Genomic DNA, 18613 nt, shown 5'->3' on the forward strand with positions numbered 1-18613 from the left:
AAAAAAAAATGTGTTCTAGAAAGTTCTAGAAATGCGTTCGAGTCCATCTGTGCCCTTGCCCTGTAATAACCTGTACTGCTTGTATAATTTGTTTCTGTACTGTTTATCTAACTTGTTTTCGTGCTGCTCAACTAACTTGTTTTTGTATCGCTTATCTATCTTGTTTGTCTCAGAATGTTATGGGAAAAGGGATAGCTTACAGAAATGATTCACAGGGCGAGCCTCGAGAAAGTGATCTGGCCAATTACTCTCTCGCACGCGGAAGCCTAACTTGGTAAGCTATAAAGGACGGGTTCCCCCCCCTGCTCTGGTGAGAGTCAGCCGTGAGGATTTGCGCAGTCCTGCTCGGTAGTTTTGGAGACAGCTGCTTTCTCTTGCCAGGGTCGAGGGGCTCTCCCGATCTGCTTGGAAGGGCAAGGATTAGTTCAGCTGCGTCTCTATGAGTATTGATCTGTGAACCTTTGTTGAGGAGAGTCAGCCGTGAGGATTTGCGCAGTCCTGCTCGGTAGTTTTGGAGACAGCTGCTTTCTCTTGCCAGGGTCGAGGGGCTCTCCCGATCTGCTTGGAAGGGTAAGGATTAGTTCAGTTGCGTCTCTATGAGTATATTATATCTCTGATTAATATATTCTTGTATGTGTGTTTGTCTATTATTGTATCAAGGGTGTGAAATAAAGCGGACCTTATTTGGAATTACTCTGTGTAGTAATTGTCTTATTTACCTCCACATCAACTTCCTTTTCAATTTAAAGTAATTAAAATTTCACACAACATTATTGGCGTTGTCGGCAGGACTCTAAAAAGGAAGTTTGGACGTAAATAATCATAATGTTTAAATGCAAGAATAAGGGGCTTGAGCCTGAGGTGCTGCCTGAATGGGATGAAACCATTAGTGATGGGGCACTAGAATTGAGAAAAGGCGGAGGGCTGCCAGAATCTTGGTGTAAACTATTGAAACGAGCAAAATACAATATGTCTAAGGACTAGTTATACGGGTTTGTAGTGCTTAACATGTACGGGCATACTCAGATTTATGTTTTATGTTTGTTTTGAGAGGGTTTGGTACACCTGTTTTGTCTTTGTTTTTACTGTTTGGTTTATAAGTCACGATAAGGGGGCAATAGGATAAGCCTCTTACTTAACTGTCCACATTAGGTGATACAGATAAGGAACAATCAGACAATAAGTTCCAGTTAAGCCCAAATAGCACATACAAAAGTGTAAATTAAATGGCAATAAACCAAAATAAAAGTTTATGCTTCGTTAAGCATAGCTTTAAACATGGAATATTGGTAAAAACAAGATAAAACTAAAAGTGTTGTTGTTTGTCTGTTAGTTTTGTGTTTTGTTGGGAGTCTGATCAACTCCAAATATGTTAGAAGATAATATTGAGGGTCATCAAATGGATGACTGGAGAATATAGAACATAGACTATGTTTTAAAATATGGCAAAAAGGGAATATATATATATATATAGAACAGTAATGTATACGTTCATGTAACAGGAGCAGGGAATGTGCGTGTGGATGTGGGAGATTACTCTGAGTTTTTGGACTTGAGCACAGATCCTATTATTAGGCAGTGATGCAGGAGACAAAAGCAGTGTCACTCAGAGCTACGCGAGTGATGTGAAATGGGATGTTTGCACACATGTTTACGATGTGTTTTGTTTATGTTGGTTACAATTAGTTTTTTACAGAGCTTCTTGCAGGAGAGGTGATGATAATTAGATTAATGTGATAACTGAAACATGAATAAATCGTGAGTGACATGAGATTATTGATGGTGCAGTATAGGACTGCAGGCTTGATGGATTGTGGTACTAGCATGATAGACAGCCTGTTGGTTAATGTGAATATAGGGTATAAATGATGAAAATGCAATTGAAGGAAATTAAAGTAGTGGCAACATACTGAGAGGATGGAAGGACCGGCTAGTTTTAGCGGTCCAAATATTTGGAATTAAAAAAAAAAAAAAAAAGCAGGGGGGGGGGGGGGGGGTCTGGAATGCTGATTGGGGAGGTCCATATGAGATAATGGACAAACTGGGAGAAACCAATTTGAAATTGGCAATACAAAAATGAGGGAGTGAAAACTGGCTTGAAAACGAAAACTAGTTTCACTGATAAGCAAGGGCACTGATGCAGTTATTTTAGAGTAGTAATTGTGAGCAATGAAGTAGATAGAGATTTGTAGTTACTTTCAGAGTACAGACACAGGTCTAAGGCTTTTCTCTTCTCCTACAGGTTCATGCTGGAACTGATATGTTATATTATGTTCACAATATGGGGTGGACATAGGCTCTGAGAAAAATACAAGATAGAATGAACAGACATTGGCGATTCTTAGAATTGCAATAACATTATCAATGCAGATGAAAAAGAGACTATTCAAGAATTAACCCTTTTGAATTTTGAAATTAAATCAGATATTGATCAAAAGAATAAATACTGCACTTGTTCTCCACAGGTCCCGAGATAATACTGATGGCGTTTAGGTGGAATGGAAGCACAGTGCTGTTCATCGGAACTGAGAGGACCATTTCAGAAGAGTTTGTGCAGAAAGTTCCAGTACACTTGTGGGACAATTTGGATATGCAAACAGTAACTGTACATATTAACCTGCATAACTTTACAATGCTTGTCCATGATATGTAGTAATTAAGCTCTACCATATATCTGGAACAAGAGTGTAAGTTGCTGAGAGACGGTCATGAGGAAGTATCTGAAACCACAGAGACATTCTTACATATGGGGAACCATTCCGGTCTGCATATCAAAAGAAGAAATATTTATGATGACGTTAAAGTGACATTTTTGGGGATGTAATGGGGACTGTTAATTTCAGTTAACACAAAAATGCAATATACACACATTTCTTTGATATACTGTACCGATAAATTAGAAACTAAACTATGTAAAAAATACAACAAAACACAGTACATTTTTGGGGATGTAATGGGGACTGTTAATTTCAGTTAACATACCTGATAATGAAACTACGTATTATAAACTTGGGGTATAGATGTATGATTGGTGAAAAGATTTGTCTTAGTTTAAAGATACTAAAGGTAATATGTCAGCGATCCTGGAGTGCAGAGATGGGAAGGTCTCATGTAATTTATTACTAATCACATTCAGTAAAATAACAAAAACTGCAAAGGTTGTAAAATTGCCCTCTAGAGGCACTGGGAGTATGGAGTTTGTGTTGTTCATGACACTTAAGAGTGGTATTGTTAAGACATTGTATCTGCCATCCATGTTAGGGAGGTAAAATGGTTGGCGTCTTGCAATGGATTATTTGGAGTGTTGTTAGGAACATAATACTATATTAATATGTACTTGTAATGTAATGGGACATCCTATGTTGAATGGAAATACCAATTGAAAACAGCTGTTCTACTGAAAAATATGGTAATGTATAAGTTCACAAATCTAACTGTTATGTTTGAACAGCATTGCAAGCAACACACCAATATCCAGAATTGGCTTCAAAGGGAAATAGGTAGTACAATAAAAGATTACAAAGAGCGAATAGCCAAACGAATGTGTGAAGGTAATGAGAATGTGTGAAGGTAATGAGAAACGTAGTAAGAGGGGGCTTTTTGATGAAATAGCAGGCTGGTTTGGTGCAGGAAATTCTGTTGCAAACAGCTGGGATATTTATCAAATGTCAAAAGGGCAAACTTGGATAGCAAGTACTGTGGGAGAAGGAATAGAAAGATTGGGGAATGGACAGATGTATGTAAACCAAGGGATTAGGCTCCAGGGTACAGCTATATATGAGCTAATGGATGGAACAGAGGGAGCCCTGCGCAATTTGACCAAAGCAATAGATTGTAGAATATTTGCGGGTGACCTTTTAAAAACAATGAAGGAAGAAATAATGGAGACATGAGCCGTTGAGGGAAATTTTGCACGAAGTTGGCCCTCATAAATTATGTATAAGTACGGTGCATGCCCATCCACAACTTACTTATGTGCCTTATTCTGGGTGTTTATCAGACATATATCTTTGGCATTGGGGAAATGGTACTTATTTGTTAACCAATCATTCCCAGCAAGAGCTTCTCACTAGGATCCAGTGGGAGGTTCTTCATTCAGGAATTCACATTTCCCTGCAAAAACATCAAGAATTGCTGAATCAATCGTCTGAATTAGTTGACCTAGCAAAACAACATCAACACAATGCTACTGTATTAAAAATTAAAACGATAATGGCACAAAATACAATCTTAGGGTTAGGGAAAGTTATTGAACGTAATGCACAAGATGCGTGGTGGTCCATATTTGAGGGATGGTCACCAAAGGCTAAAGGAGTATTAAATATATTAATCCACCCCATCTTAATATTATTGGGGATTGTATTTCTTTTATGTGTATGGCAAATATGTTTATGTATCTATCTTCGCAGAATTACACAGCGAACAATGTATTTGGCAGTGCACAGATGAATCTCGACCGAAGGACCGAATGAAATAAAAAAAATGTGTTCTAGAAAGTTCTAGAAATGCGTTCGAGTCCATCTGTGCCCTTGCCCTGTAATAACCTGTACTGCTTGTATAATTTGTTTCTGTACTGTTTATCTAACTTGTTTTCGTGCTGCTCAACTAACTTGTTTTTGTATCGCTTATCTATCTTGTTTGTCTCAGAATGTTATGGGAAAAGGGATAGCTTACAGAAATGATTCACAGGGCGAGCCTCGAGAAAGTGATCTGGCCAATTACTCTCTCGCACGCGGAAGCCTAACTTGGTAAGCTATAAAGGACGGGTTCCCCCCCCTGCTCTGGTGAGAGTCAGCCGTGAGGATTTGCGCAGTCCTGCTCGGTAGTTTTGGAGACAGCTGCTTTCTCTTGCCAGGGTCGAGGGGCTCTCCCGATCTGCTTGGAAGGGCAAGGATTAGTTCAGTTGCGTCTCTATGAGTATTGATCTGTGAACCTTTGTTGAGGAGAGTCAGCCGTGAGGATTTGCGCAGTCCTGCTCGGTAGTTTTGGAGACAGCTGCTTTCTCTTGCCAGGGTCGAGGGGCTCTCCCGATCTGCTTGGAAGGGTAAGGATTAGTTCAGTTGCGTCTCTATGAGTATATTATATCTCTGATTAATATATTCTTGTATGTGTGTTTGTCTATTATTGTATCAAGGGTGTGAAATAAAGCGGACCTTATTTGGAATTACTCTGTGTAGTAATTGTCTTATTTACCTCCACATCAACTTCCTTTTCAATTTAAAGTAATTAAAATTTCACACAACAATAGCCATAGGACAGAGGGTAGGAGACACCTTCTCACAGAGTGTGGTGAGGGGATGGAATGGGTTACCAAGTCATGTTGTTAGGGCTGGGATCCTTTAAGACCCGACTTAACAGGTTTGAGATCAATCAGCTGCTGCACTGATGGGCCGAATGTCCTCCCTGGTTCTGTGTTCTGAATTCTGGATCTCCAGTGTGCTGGCATTGATTGGTAACTCCTCTCCAGAGTCAGTTGTTTTCCTTGTACACTCAACCAACCCTAAATATGCTGAGAACAGTTGAGGGAACTAAATCAATTCAGTCTGGAACAGAAAAAAGACTAGAGACTAAAGGTTTTAAAAAGTTGGAGTTAACTGTAGTCACTCTTTCAAGCACAGCAGAGAGACCAGGACTAGAGTACACAGTTATAAGTGGAGACAGACTTAGGACAGAGGTTAGGAGACACATCTTCTCAAAGTAAGTTACTTAACCTCCTTGTGCTCTGTCCTTCGGATGAGATGTAAAACCGAGGTCCTATTGGAAGTGACTCTGCAGCAGAAATTGTTGGTGTATAGTTCATTCCCTAGTCTGTGTAGTTGCTTTGGATAACAGCGTCTGCTAATTGACACATTTATTATTACACCCAGAGTCAAAAAGGGCTCGGGTTGACGTGCTCCTCCGACTGGGCAACATCCCTTGCAGTGGAGTTAACAGACAATCAACAGACAAGGGAACTGAATCTATTTAGCCTGGAACAAAGAAGGATTAGAGAAGACACTTCTCACAGAGTTGGGAGTGTTTGAAATGGGTCACTAGAATGGTGCTGCTGCAGAGTCATTAGGATGTCTTTAAAAGCCAACTCGATGAAAGCCAGGGATCAGTCAGCTACTAGAAAAGTATTGATGCATTAAATTCCCTGATTTTGTTCATAACTTTTCTTATGTTATTACATCAATGCCCTATTGTAAGTGACTCTGCATATAATGCACAGTTCACAGCCTACCTCTGTAAAGCACTGTGAGATGGTGGTCCACTATGAAAGGTGCTATATAAAAATAAAGATGTTATTATTATATTATTACAAGCTAAAAATATTATTATTTATTTATTTCTTAGCAGACACCCTTATCTGTCTTACAACATTTGGAATTCAAAGAGAAAGAATAAATATGGTGTTTAACTTGTAATGCAATATATGAACATGTGAGCCTCCACACCTTGCATTACACTCAAATGCAGGTGCATAAGCTTCTATATGAAACCAAAGGAGTAACTGCACCTGCACAGAAAACAGCACATACTCAAGTATAAGCGCATGCGTCAATTCCTAGTGAGTATATGGTAATAAAACTAAACCTGATCTCACTGCTAAACATTACTACAGTACTAGCTTCAATAGTTCCTTTAAACAAACCACTCCCAATTCCAATAATATGACATTATTAGTACATAAATAGGTTACTTTTTAATTAACCAACCATTAAGAACACAATGAACAATGTTTGATAGATTTAATGAGCTCGTTGCTAACAGTTACTAGACTAAACAAGCAGCACTTCAAATGAAGCGTGACCACTGCTCCCACTGAACACCTGATTGTGCATTTCAAAGGAACTTTGATGGATATCACATCACTGATGCATGTGCTGAAATATGGAAATATAAAAAGCAAATGTGTCACCAGTAGTTCAATTGCTTTTTGAGTAATGGCTTCTTTCTTGCCACCCATCCATACAGGCCAGCTTTGTGTAGGGACTGGCTTATTGTTGATGTGTGAATGCTGACTCCCACCATAGACACAGAACTTTGCAGATTTCTCAAGGTCATTGGTGGCTTCAGTGACATCCCGAACCAGTTTCCTGCTTGTCCAGCTGCTCAGTTTGGGAGGGCGACCTGATCTGGGTAGTGTCTGGGTGGTATGATGCATCTTCCACTTCTTAATGATGGCCTTCACTGTGCTGAGAGGGATAATCAGAGCCTTTGAAATGTTCTTGTACCCTTCTCTGTGCCTCTCTACCACTTTATCCCTGACTTGTTTCGAAAGCTCCTTGGACTTCATGGTTGCTTTGTTGGTTCACTATGTGAGTTGCAGCTTGAAAGTCTTTATATGCCTGAATGTAATTATCTACAAGTTAAACCACTTTGAGTACATACAGGCTAAAACTATTTCACTAATTTTGTGACCTTTAACTTTATCAATGTGGAGTAGTTTGTGTAGATTCTACATGTAAAGTCTAATTTGAAAGCGTCGTGGAGTACGCTCAGGTGCCAACAAAATGTGAAAACTTTGCAGGGGGGTGAATACTTCTGCAAACCACTGGAATTGCTTAATAAAAATGTCTTGTGCAAAATGCTTTTTCGGGTTCCCATTCGCTCAGTTTATTTTACTTGAGAAAACCCGGCTTTCACACAACGTCATGCAAATGAAGGGGAAAGGTGGGGGCTGCTATATAAATTAGCTATGTGTAAAGTTCTTGTGCTGTTTTTGCAGATGGCTCATGAAAATGTTGTTTCCATGCACAGAGAACTGGTACACAAGAGAATCTATGCTGATGTAATAAAGCTGTGATTTCTAAATACCTTGTGCCTGTTTGTTTAATAGAGTCCCCCAGAGAGAGAGGGGAGTATTCAACACATCTGGAGCAGAAATCACCTCGTTAAGAAGCAATGGTATGCAGCCCATTAAAGTGCTAAAAGGTCTCTGGCGCACCCTGCTGGAAACAGTATTGATTTTACACTTCAAGCTGCCCACATGATAACTGTGGTATACTGTGCTGCGTCCTGAGGTACCACAGATTCACCATGGTATCAGGGAAGATTCCACACAACACACTGCAAGAGGCTGAGCAATGCAGGAGGAAAAAAAGAGAAACTTGCACTCATAATAACAATCTATTTAATATATTACTAATGTGATGTAACACAATCAGAATGCTCAACAACATGATGAACACAGATTTTGGTGAGTTTTTGATCTGAACAGATTGTGATTAGGGGTGACCCTATTTATCAAGCAAGTTTATTCTTTTGTTTTCAGTTAATATTTCTGTATTTAGTCGAATGCACTCCTGTTGTTTAGGTGTCCCCAAGTGTCTGCATTTCTAAGAATGTTCTCAAGTCCTGTAAGAGCCTGCAACTGACTTAACTTCTTCACACTAAGTGCAGGGATAGGATTACACATATGTGTGAATGTTATGGTGTCTTGTGCGGTTTCCTAACTGACTGAATGAAGGTTTCCTAACTGTGTAAAACTCTTATCACTGGTCTGTATGTGAGAAGGTTTCTCTCCTGTGTGAACGCGCTGGTGTCTTTTAAGCAGTGATATATGATTGAAACTCTTCCCACAATCAGCCCAGGAACACGGAGTCCCTCCTGTGGGATTTCCCTTGTGAGTTTCAGGAGCATCTAATTGACAGGAACTCTTCCCACCTTTAATAGAATGAGGCAAGGTCTTCAAGTTGCCCTGGGTTTCAGAATTGTTAAAACATACAGAATGTGCCGTCTCTGTACTCTCCACAGTAAGTGGGTGTCTGTCTTGTAAGGAAGCGATTGTAACTGAGTGAGTTCTCAATGTCTTCACATATTCTTCTTGTTGTTTCTCTGTGTTTCTTGCACTGTGGTTTGCCTCTAGAAGCGTTTTTGCACTGGGCTGATAGAGTGGAGTCGTGTTCTCCTTCATCTACTTTAGAAGCTAAAGAAAGAAAGAGAAGAGAGACAAAGGTTATTGTACAGCATTTTTCCACATGCACTGTTCTGAACACAAGTGAATGAGCAGTTCAGTGATTGGTTGCTTGAGATGAGGTGGATTCATTCACCAGTTAGTGTCCCGCAAGTTTCAGTAACAGCAAAAATGATGTCAACATGTCAGCCAAGTGGAAAATGAAAACATGCTTTTTTAATGTTTAAAATGGAATATTTTAAATCGAGCCAACAGAGCATCATGAAAAATCCTATTTAGTACCTGCATTTTGATAGTACTGCAATGTATCTAATATTTAATTTGTTTTTTGATAATTCATAATTAATATAGAAATTATCTGTTGAGCTGGTCTGCTGTACAGAACACCTCCACACACATACTTACTGTACTGTGACAATAATAACACAGCAATGCTTACTGTGAGACACACAAAAGTGAAATGTGGCATTGCGAGCAAACATTACAGTCCTCGGGATAGTTGCAGTGAGATGAGCGTTTAAAAATTATATTGTATTTGCATAAAGTGTAAGAAATAAAATAAGACTCATGTTGGTGATCCTGCTGCATACATTCTCCACAGAAACTCTCTACTGAAATGTTTCTTCTGGTGACGCTGAGCAACCCGACTGGATTTGGCATCACCCAGTGATGAGACATGTGATCCCTGTAGCTCTGTAAAGCTGTAGGAGCAGAACTGCAAACAGTCTACCAGGAATGAGGAAAGGCAAAGATCTAACACAGGGGTGTCCATCCAGACACAGGAGTATCACTTTATATAACTGAACCTGTTCAATGTGGAGTGGAATGGCCTCCAGGAGCGTGATTGGACACCGCTGATCTCACAGCATTCTAAAGAGGCGTGGCAGCGGCTTCACATCTAGCAGGTGCCTCAGGAGCAAGCACAGTGATGTCCTTGTTGACATAGTGGTTGGGCAGCTCCCCTTGGTTAAAATATGAATCTCAAGCACACTGCTGGTGTTCAGTACCAGGTTCTGCAGGATGAACAGGCAGCTCAATGCTGCTTGTTTTGTAGGATTACCTCTGAATCCCAGTTCACATTCAGATGGAGAGTCATCACACAGGTTGGATCCCAGCTTGTTGTTCTACCACAAGTGTACAGGCATGATTTTCATGAGGAAGTTCCTCTGCGATGGGGACACATTCCTGCTCTATGAATTCCTCTTTAATAGGAACACATTCCTGTTGAGGGACCTCTTCATCTTTAACACATGCCAGCTCTGTAACCTGCATTAGACTTGCACAGCACTCCTGCTTCTATCTTTGGCCCTTCCTGTGCTTCAGATTCAGGGATAGCGTGGCTCTCTTTGGGATCTGTGGGAAGCAAAACTGTATACAATTAGATCTCTTACTTACCAGCTAGGTTTGTTAGTTGCTTTGATCAGGGATTTAAAGTTACTGTTCCTCAGTTATTTCGTATAGGGGTGAGCCGGTATAATAGTTTGGTGGTTTAGGTACATGATGGCATTGATACCATTCCTGATATTCTACATTGCAATTGTCGGTTAACGCTGTGTTTGTGTTCCTATGAACAAAGTGAAGGAAAAGGCATTTTCATATGAACATCTTTTTATTCTACGTCCTGTACAAGACTCAGTGCTGCTGGGCTTTCTCACCTCCTGTAGCCTCACACTGGAGCATTGCATCCACTTCTACCTCCCTGTCAATCACCATCATGACCGCCGTTCTGCCTTTGCATTGTTCTAATGCAAACATCCATTTCTCTACTGCAAACATGCTTAGAAACCAAGCCTGGAGACTTGCAGTCTTAGCAAAGTGTCTGAGGAATGTCTTTTTGTTACCTGATCCTGTATTGTGAGAACGGTTTTGAAGGAAACGGTCAACGCAGAATACAAGTTTCAATGTGTCAAATACAATGAGCAGACAAGCGACTGCAGCAGGATAACCTGCTTATTCTCAAAGCAGTTTCATTTAAACAGGTGATTTACACAACTCAAACTTTTTCAAGTGCAGCAATATGTTTTTTGTACAAACTCCACCTGTGTAATAATCATTAGGCAGAACATTGGAAGCTTACTTGAGCAACATCACATGACCTGTAGATATAAATCCAATAACATCCCTTGTAGTATTAAAATACATTTGTAATGGTGTGGCTCTCCCTACTGTATGTATCCTGTGCAAACTCATCTCTGCTCTTAAATAATAACCTGGATTAGTAAATGTTTATAAGCAATATGAGCGATTGTTTCCTAATTCTGTTTACCATCAGCTGAACAAAGTACTTTATTTAGAGACTCAATCTAGAGACTCAATAAAATGATACAATTCAGTTGACACCTTACTGTGTTGTATTTACTTCCTCCAACTTCAACCCTTAATTGAACTTGTGGAACCACTCGGGTCCAAAATCTTACAGCGGATTGGTGCAGGCAGGGTGCTGCTGCCGCCCCTTTATTCACACAGTGAGGTCTGGAAAGATCGTGTAAATGTGTGTGTGTGGAACAAGAAGGAAACAGGACTGAAGCAAAAGAACGAGCAGCGAATGAGCCGCGACTGTACCAAAGACAAACTCAACAGCACTGGAGCGGAATACAATGAAACCATTTATCTAAAAATAGATTCACAGTCAAACAGTTCAATCAAACACTGAAACCTGATGTGCTGCTGCCTGTATGCTGATATTAAATCACAAATCATTATTCTAACCCTCTGCAATATGGTCTGTGACTGTCTCAGTGGGACTCTATACAAGACATCACTTTACCAGAAGGATGCCATTGAAGCCTCCTAAATTAGACTGGTTAAGATTTTCCAATCTAGTACTTTCTAGAATACCTATTTAAATATATAAAATAATACAATGCCTCGATTTGACTCTTTATAACCAATATCAGGACAGAGCTGCGCTTATTATAATCAAACACTTTAAAACGTGTCTTAAGAAAAATTCTAACCAAAATCTTTCCAATAGAAGGTGGTTTAAGGTGTTTGATTGACCAAGCAATACCACACAATAAAATCAATCTTACCTTGAAATATTAAAGGTTGTTTAATGTCTGCATCTGTAGCGTTTATACACCCTCGCACAGCTTTCAGCTCGTTCTCTGATATTTCCAATCTCAGCTTCAGACTTTCATTCTCTTTCTCCTTTTTGTTCCATTTCCACTCTGAATTCAGTGAATTTGCTGCCGACAGCTTTAGTAATCGCGCACAAGACGGTGTGTAGAGCCGCTTTCACTGCGTGCTCGATGGTAGAGGCGAGCTCGTCTTGAAAGAGCGACACGGACACACTGACGCGTCCATCTTCACTGGTTTGAGTTTCAGACTGGTCTAGCGGAATCCTCTTTTCAATCAGAAACGCCGCCTGCGGTTTGTATTTAGTAATATTTATTTTTTACTGTAGTCTTCCCATTCAAATATATATTCATCACTTCTTCTGGTGTGATAAAGAAAGAACACAAACAACAGGCTTTGCAAGGAGTAACTTTACTTTGGTCTTTCAGAATCGCGCAGAGCTCTGCTGGAGCTTCAACGCGTTTGTTTCTCAGTAAATCATCTCATTGAAAAGCTCGACTTGTCTGTAGCTGCGACTGACGCGCTCCGCTCTGTGTGTGAAATTCAACACAGAAAAGGGATGCTTTCCTTTTCACGGAACTCCGTGAAGGTGATAAACAAACACAAAAATCACTAATTATTAGAAAACATTTCATCCCAGCCTACATATTTTAAACAGCAGGAGACAGCGTGTTGTAAAATCATCACTGACTGCAACCACCTCTCCACACATGAACAAAACAAACCTCTCTATTTCCTGTACTGAAATGAAAGCGTCACTAGCAGAAGGCGGGTCTGGTTGGATCCATCGCGTATTATTGGCTGTAGAAACACTCTATCCCCAGCATGTGAGCCTGATTGGCTGTAGAAACACTCTATCCCCAGCATGTGAGTCTGATTGGCTGGCCTCCCTATGGAGGCGGTTATGAAACTGGATGCCAGAGTTCGCCATGTTGGCTCTTTCAGCGCTGTGTTCAATGCGATGCATTCAGGCGCGTTAAGTAAGTGAGCCGCTCAGAAAGCACACGGAGCTGAATTTAAATGACTTAACGCTCTGCTACAGGAGAGCGCTGAGCGACTTTTAAAAATGGAGAATAATAATGATTTGCTTGTTTGTGTTTCTGAGGTGATGGTTGATGAAATGGCCCCGTGTGAAGTTACTGTCCCCTGCTGGACCTCGCTGAGTTCGGCGCTCTGTTTGGACTGAACCTCATATCTGTCTGTGTTTAATACCGACAATACCGACGTTAATAATGAACATTATAAATGATATTAATACCACAAACCTAATAATAATACATTAATAACTATAAAACAGCTCTACATTTAAAAAGAAAAATGAAATTAAATAATACAAATTCGAAAACAACCAGTTGTGGAGTAGTGGTTAGGGCTCTGGACTCTTGACCGGAGGGTCGTGGGTTCAAATCGCGGTGGGGACACTGCTGCTGTACCCTTGAGCAAGGTACTTTACCTAGATTGCTCCAGTAAAAACCCAACTGTATAAATGGGTAATTGTATGCAAAAATAATGTGATATCTTGTAATAATTGTAAGTCCCCCTGGATAAGGGCGTCAGCTAAGAAATAAATAAATAATAATATTTTTTACATTATTGTCTACATGCATCATCTCAGATAATTACAGTGTCATTTATCAGACCCTTCGGCGTTGTCTTTTGAAGAATTAAACCTGCCAGATCGAACGCAGGCTAACATTCAATTAATCAATCTATCTATTAATCATATATATTTTCTATAGCGCCCGATATGCGCTTCACAAAATCTACTTAAAAACAACAAAATATCTAATTGTAAGGCTGGTCGAACAAAATAAGTCTTCAGTGTAATTTTAAACAAAGAGCGCTTTCCACGATTTAAGATGCTTTCGAGAGACAGAATATTGGAATTGGCTGCCGAAACTGGGGGATAAAACTGCCTGTGATCAAAGTGGGCAGAAAAGTTGCATACTTTGCATACCGTATTTGGGAGAAAAGAAAACGGATCATCTCTGATTTGCAACGTTTCCATGGTTCGGCCCGGCCACTGCCGTGTGACTGGTTAAAACGATGTTCAGTTTTTTTTTTCTGCTGCTGGTAATTCAGTCATGAGACAGCTGTAGCAGAGTGGCGCAGCGGAAGCGTGCTGGGCCCATAACCCAGAGGTTGATGGATCGAAACCATCCTCTGCTAGCTTGTTTTTCTTCTGTTAGCAAAGTAGTTTTTTTAAATATTAACTGAAGCAATTAATTAATATTACATTTCGCAATCAAGGATGATATAATGCGCAAAGATACTTGTCTCATAAGAGCTGAAATAAATTATAGCGCTTTGATATTATGTTACTAACGGATTGTTTAGAAATGTACGTAATTATATTACAACTATTCTAAAAAAGAATGTTATCTCGAAAAAGGAGGCTTGACAAGCCGAAATTGCTCAGCTGGGAGAGCGTTAGACTGAAGATCTAAAGGTCCCTGGTTCGATCCCGGGTTTCGGCAAACAACAAGACGATATTGGTTTTGTATTATTTTGAACTAAAAAAACAGAGCACATTCATTCTTCAGCGTAATTGGATGAAATAACAGCGTATCAGAGTGCCATTTTCTAATGTGATTAAGAAATGCAAAAAACATCGTCCCTGGGTGGGCTTGAACCACCAACCTTTCGGTTAACAGCCGAACGCGCTAACCGATTGCGCCACAGAGACCAACGTGTTAAGCAGCCAAAGCATACGGGAGTGATGAGCAAGGCGAGATGCTGCAGAACGTGATCGAGGGAGCAGAACTCATCAGAACCTGAGATCACATCTAAGAAGAAAGCAACACGGGGCAGGAAAGTCTATGTAATCGATTATGGAAGCACAGCATATGTCGTTTTGTTAGATAACACCCTGGGAGACAACAGAGCAGTGTGTGTAAATAGCTACAATGGAAACCATATACTTACGACTTAATTTTGATACAGAACTGTGGTCATGTGTAATCTGTTTTCATTATGATAAGAAAACTACAGTTCAGTGGATTATATTTGGGATCTTTGGTTCTGTCATTCACTTTTCTTCTCAAATAAGATGACAAATTAATAGCTCAGTTGGTTACAGTGAAAGACACCTCGAAAAGTCAGCCCGGCTAGCTCAGTCGGTAGAGCATGAGACTCTTAATCTCAGGGTCGTGGGTTCGAGCCCCACGTTGGGCGTCCTTTTTAAATACAAATTGAAGATGTTTCTTCGAGACAACGGAGCAAAGTCTGATTCTGTTCACATTGTATACAGTATTGCAACAAAATTACTTATTGGTCATTGTCAAATAGCAATTGCTATTGTAAAAAGCATGCATCGTTTATAGCTATAACGATATTGAAATAAATAATCTTACTTTTTTGGGTTGACTTCAATACGTTTCTTTTTTTTAGAATTGTCTTAGCATCATTCATGGAGCATCAGTTGGTATGTGCGTAATAAACCCAATCGGGCCTTGATACGATCCCCTAGTGTGTGCTGAAATAAATAATGCGTTTTTCTACAATAACAAACGCAGCTTGTCAGAATGGCCGAGTGGTCTAAGGCGCCAGACTCAAGGATTCCGTCTTTCTAAAGAATTGTGTGTTCTGGTCTCTGAATGGAGGCGTGGGTTCAAATCCCACTTCTGACAGTTGACTTTTACTTATTTTTAAAAATAATAAATTTCAGCACTCAATACCATTTTAATTTCCATTTTAAATCGGACTGAAATAGTGTTCCTAACACAGATTGCATTTTTGTTGTAAACAGACTACTTGTTAACGTCACTGAAAAATATTTTGTGTCCAAACATGTTATTTAACTTGATTGTTTTAAAATTCCAAATAACATATTACTTTGAAAAACATCTCCGTCGACCACTGGATCGTGGTCTCAGGCTGGGACGTGGACCATTGAGAACAGTATAAACCATCTATTACTAGACGCAGCTTACAGGAGAAATGCCCTCGTTTAACATGCTAGGATGATCGACTTCGGCATTCTCCAACTGCTGTTTACATTTTCTAACACGTTATGAGGAAGAACAATATTTTGGTGTCCAAACATGTGTTATTTAATTGGATTGTTTTAATATTCCAAATAACATATTACTTTGAAAAACATATATTTTTTAATACAGTCCTATTTGAGTATTTAAAATATGGTTATATTCAAATGCCAGCAACGGTGTGTTAATTTAACGGAGCGCCTAACGCCGCTCGGAACGTTCGCATTTTTAAATCCTAACGGTCTCTGCTCAGCTGAGTGGAATGTTCACGAGCCGATTGCCTAGCAGCGTCTCCCCCTCCTTCTCTGCCCCGCCGTCTCGCCCTCTCTCGTTGCTCCAGCTAGGAGTTCAAATTTAGCTTCGTTATATTAGCGCAATTCTTTACTAACTTTTACAAATTAGCTTATTAGGGGCTTCGTGTTTTTAAGATGGTTCAGGTGCAGTCCGGACAGACTGACTGGAGCATCATTACAGTATACCGCACTGCGCTCAGCTCAGTGTGGCCGCTGATACACAAAATAATTAACGAATGTTTAAATAAATCACATGTATTGCTTTTTTAATGCTAAATATGTATCTGGTATTCTAAGTATTATCAACAATTAATAATTCAGCTCTATTCATATTCAGAATGTAATACAGTATTAAAACTATCAAACTGACTGGAAACATGGAACACATTAATTGCGATCGATTCGATACCAATAGGATTACATAAGAGCTGTTGTGTATAGACAATGTCATAAACGCCGAAATGAACACGGACGGTCTTTATTAAGGGCTGAATCGTTTAGATGTTCGAGAGATCTAGGTGTACTGGACAAATCTACTGGATTTTTTCCAAATCGTAAGTGTACCGCCTGTGATAATACATTTAAAACTAAGAAAATGCACAAGCCATACAACGAAAAAAAAGAGTACAGTATCTTACAAGTGATTGTGCTTCAGCTCATGTCATTAATGTGATTTCTTGTCCTAGCCATTTGCAATATGATGGTAAAACTACTAGAAAGTTACAATTGCGCATTAATGAGCGAACATAAAAGTTCAATTAGGAGAAAATATATTCATCCACCACTAGCTAGACATTTTGTAGATGCCAAACATTCCGTTTCAGATCTTAAATTCTGTGGCATACAAACATTTTCAAGATCGCAGTGGTGGTAATGTCACGGGTGACGAATGTGTTGATTATTATTTTATTCAGTGTTATCACTTATGATTTTTGAATTTTAATTGGATTGGTTTTCCTTTTTTTGCACAGTTTGTTTATTTGAATGATTGTTTTATTTTTGAGCATTAGATGCATTTTAATGTGTATTTGTTCACTTAACCATACGTCATCCACTCTCTGGTCCAGACCTCCTCTTAGGGCTCCTGTCCAGACGCCTGTTTGGGCAGCCCTCTCCATAGGGTGCTGCGCTTCAGCTGAAGTCCTCAGGAGAGATCCTGATATCCTGACATAAACCACGAACGCAAAGGTTCTTGTCAGTACCTCTTTTCAAATGTCTTCATTCGCCAAATTCCGCAGTCCTCCCAGAGTGAGTCTACGGAAAAAAAATAACAAAACGAAACTGACACTGTCCGTGCACAAAAAAAACCCAACCACTCGCTGTCTAATCTCGTCTTCTTTATTTTCGTTTACTTCCCTCAGCTTCTCTCTCTTTCCTATTCCGGTATCTCCTAGTTCCATGCTCCCAGTCTCTTAGTTCCTCACCCTTTTTATACCTCAAAGCCCTTCTAATTCCAGGTGTGTACAGGTACCTGCAATTGTTTGGGGCGGGACCTGAGGTCCGTGTGCACAGTGCTTCTGATAAACAAAACAAAAAATACTTTAATTACGATCTCCGTTTTAACCGTGCACCAAACAAAACAGACAAATAATAATCAACACAGCAAAAACACAGTGCAAAGCAAACAGAAAATTATGAAAAGAAAAAAAAAACGATCTAAATAAAATATTCACACAATACTAATTAATACGTGCAGAAAATAAATAAATAAACACAGGCATATGATTCCCAGCCAATACAACTGTGTTTATGCCCACGTTTCAAATAATGAAATTTCTAAAAGCAAATCGTATTGTTTTATGTTTTCTTTACTTTAAAAGCTGAGAATCAAACACACTTCCGACAACTTCATAGCCCTGCTGGCTACGAACAAGTATTGAGTCGGCTGTTTCCCATGACCCTGGTGATACACCGTGTTTTCCTAGTATCAGCGTCGGCATTACCATGTGTTTGGCATGCTTGCTGTACACTCTAGCATTGCATAACAAGCTGCCATTACAGCTGGACTTCGTGGCGCAACGGTAGCGCGTCTGACTCCAGATGAGAAGGTTGCGTGTTCAAATCACGTCGAGGTCAAAGCCGCCTTTGTTTTTATTCCGCACTATTTCATTTTTTAACGTGTTTGAATTTGACTGTTTCCGGACATTTATTTATACAATTTAGCCTATACAACATATTGATTGTATAGCGATCAAACAGATATTTATTGTATTGCGATTCATTTTTATGTTTCATTTGATACAGCACAATAAACTAAAGTGAATCCGAAATTACTGTTGACCAGTCTTCATTGACACAGTTGGGTAATAAAGTCATATTAACACTTCCTTGCATGAGATAGTGAAAATGTGTGTAAC

The 18613-nt window shown here is 39.6% G+C and overlaps 2 long non-coding RNA genes and 5 other non-coding genes across 7 annotated transcripts; 5 read left to right on the forward strand and 2 right to left on the reverse strand.

Annotated features, from left to right (window-relative positions):
- Positions 1-5164, forward strand: LOC131702951 (uncharacterized). Its single transcript, XR_009309620.1, has 2 exons — positions 1-570; positions 2466-5164. It is a non-coding gene; the product is annotated as an uncharacterized LOC131702951 (long non-coding RNA).
- A 2935-nt stretch (positions 5165-8099) lies between these two features.
- On the reverse strand, positions 8100-12702 carry LOC131702954 (uncharacterized). The gene is made up of 3 exons (XR_009309623.1): positions 11932-12702; positions 9960-10252; positions 8100-8911 (listed from the first exon to the last, which is right to left on the reverse strand). It is a non-coding gene; the product is annotated as an uncharacterized LOC131702954 (long non-coding RNA).
- Positions 12703-14381: 1679 nt separating this feature from the next.
- Positions 14382-14454, forward strand: trnaf-gaa (transfer RNA phenylalanine (anticodon GAA)). The gene has a single exon. It is a non-coding gene; the product is annotated as a tRNA-Phe (tRNA).
- A 135-nt stretch (positions 14455-14589) lies between these two features.
- On the reverse strand, positions 14590-14663 carry trnan-guu (transfer RNA asparagine (anticodon GUU)). Its single transcript has one exon. It is a non-coding gene; the product is annotated as a tRNA-Asn (tRNA).
- A 415-nt stretch (positions 14664-15078) lies between these two features.
- Positions 15079-15151, forward strand: trnak-cuu (transfer RNA lysine (anticodon CUU)). Its single transcript has one exon. It is a non-coding gene; the product is annotated as a tRNA-Lys (tRNA).
- Positions 15152-15495: 344 nt separating this feature from the next.
- Positions 15496-15606, forward strand: trnal-caa (transfer RNA leucine (anticodon CAA)). The gene is made up of 2 exons: positions 15496-15533; positions 15561-15606. It is a non-coding gene; the product is annotated as a tRNA-Leu (tRNA).
- A 2654-nt stretch (positions 15607-18260) lies between these two features.
- Positions 18261-18332, forward strand: trnaw-cca (transfer RNA tryptophan (anticodon CCA)). The gene has a single exon. It is a non-coding gene; the product is annotated as a tRNA-Trp (tRNA).
- Positions 18333-18613: the final 281 nt, after the last annotated feature.

The sequence above is a fragment of the Acipenser ruthenus genome, chromosome 32 (assembly GCF_902713425.1).
Source record: "Acipenser ruthenus chromosome 32, fAciRut3.2 maternal haplotype, whole genome shotgun sequence".
NCBI lineage: Eukaryota > Metazoa > Chordata > Actinopteri > Acipenseriformes > Acipenseridae > Acipenser > Acipenser ruthenus.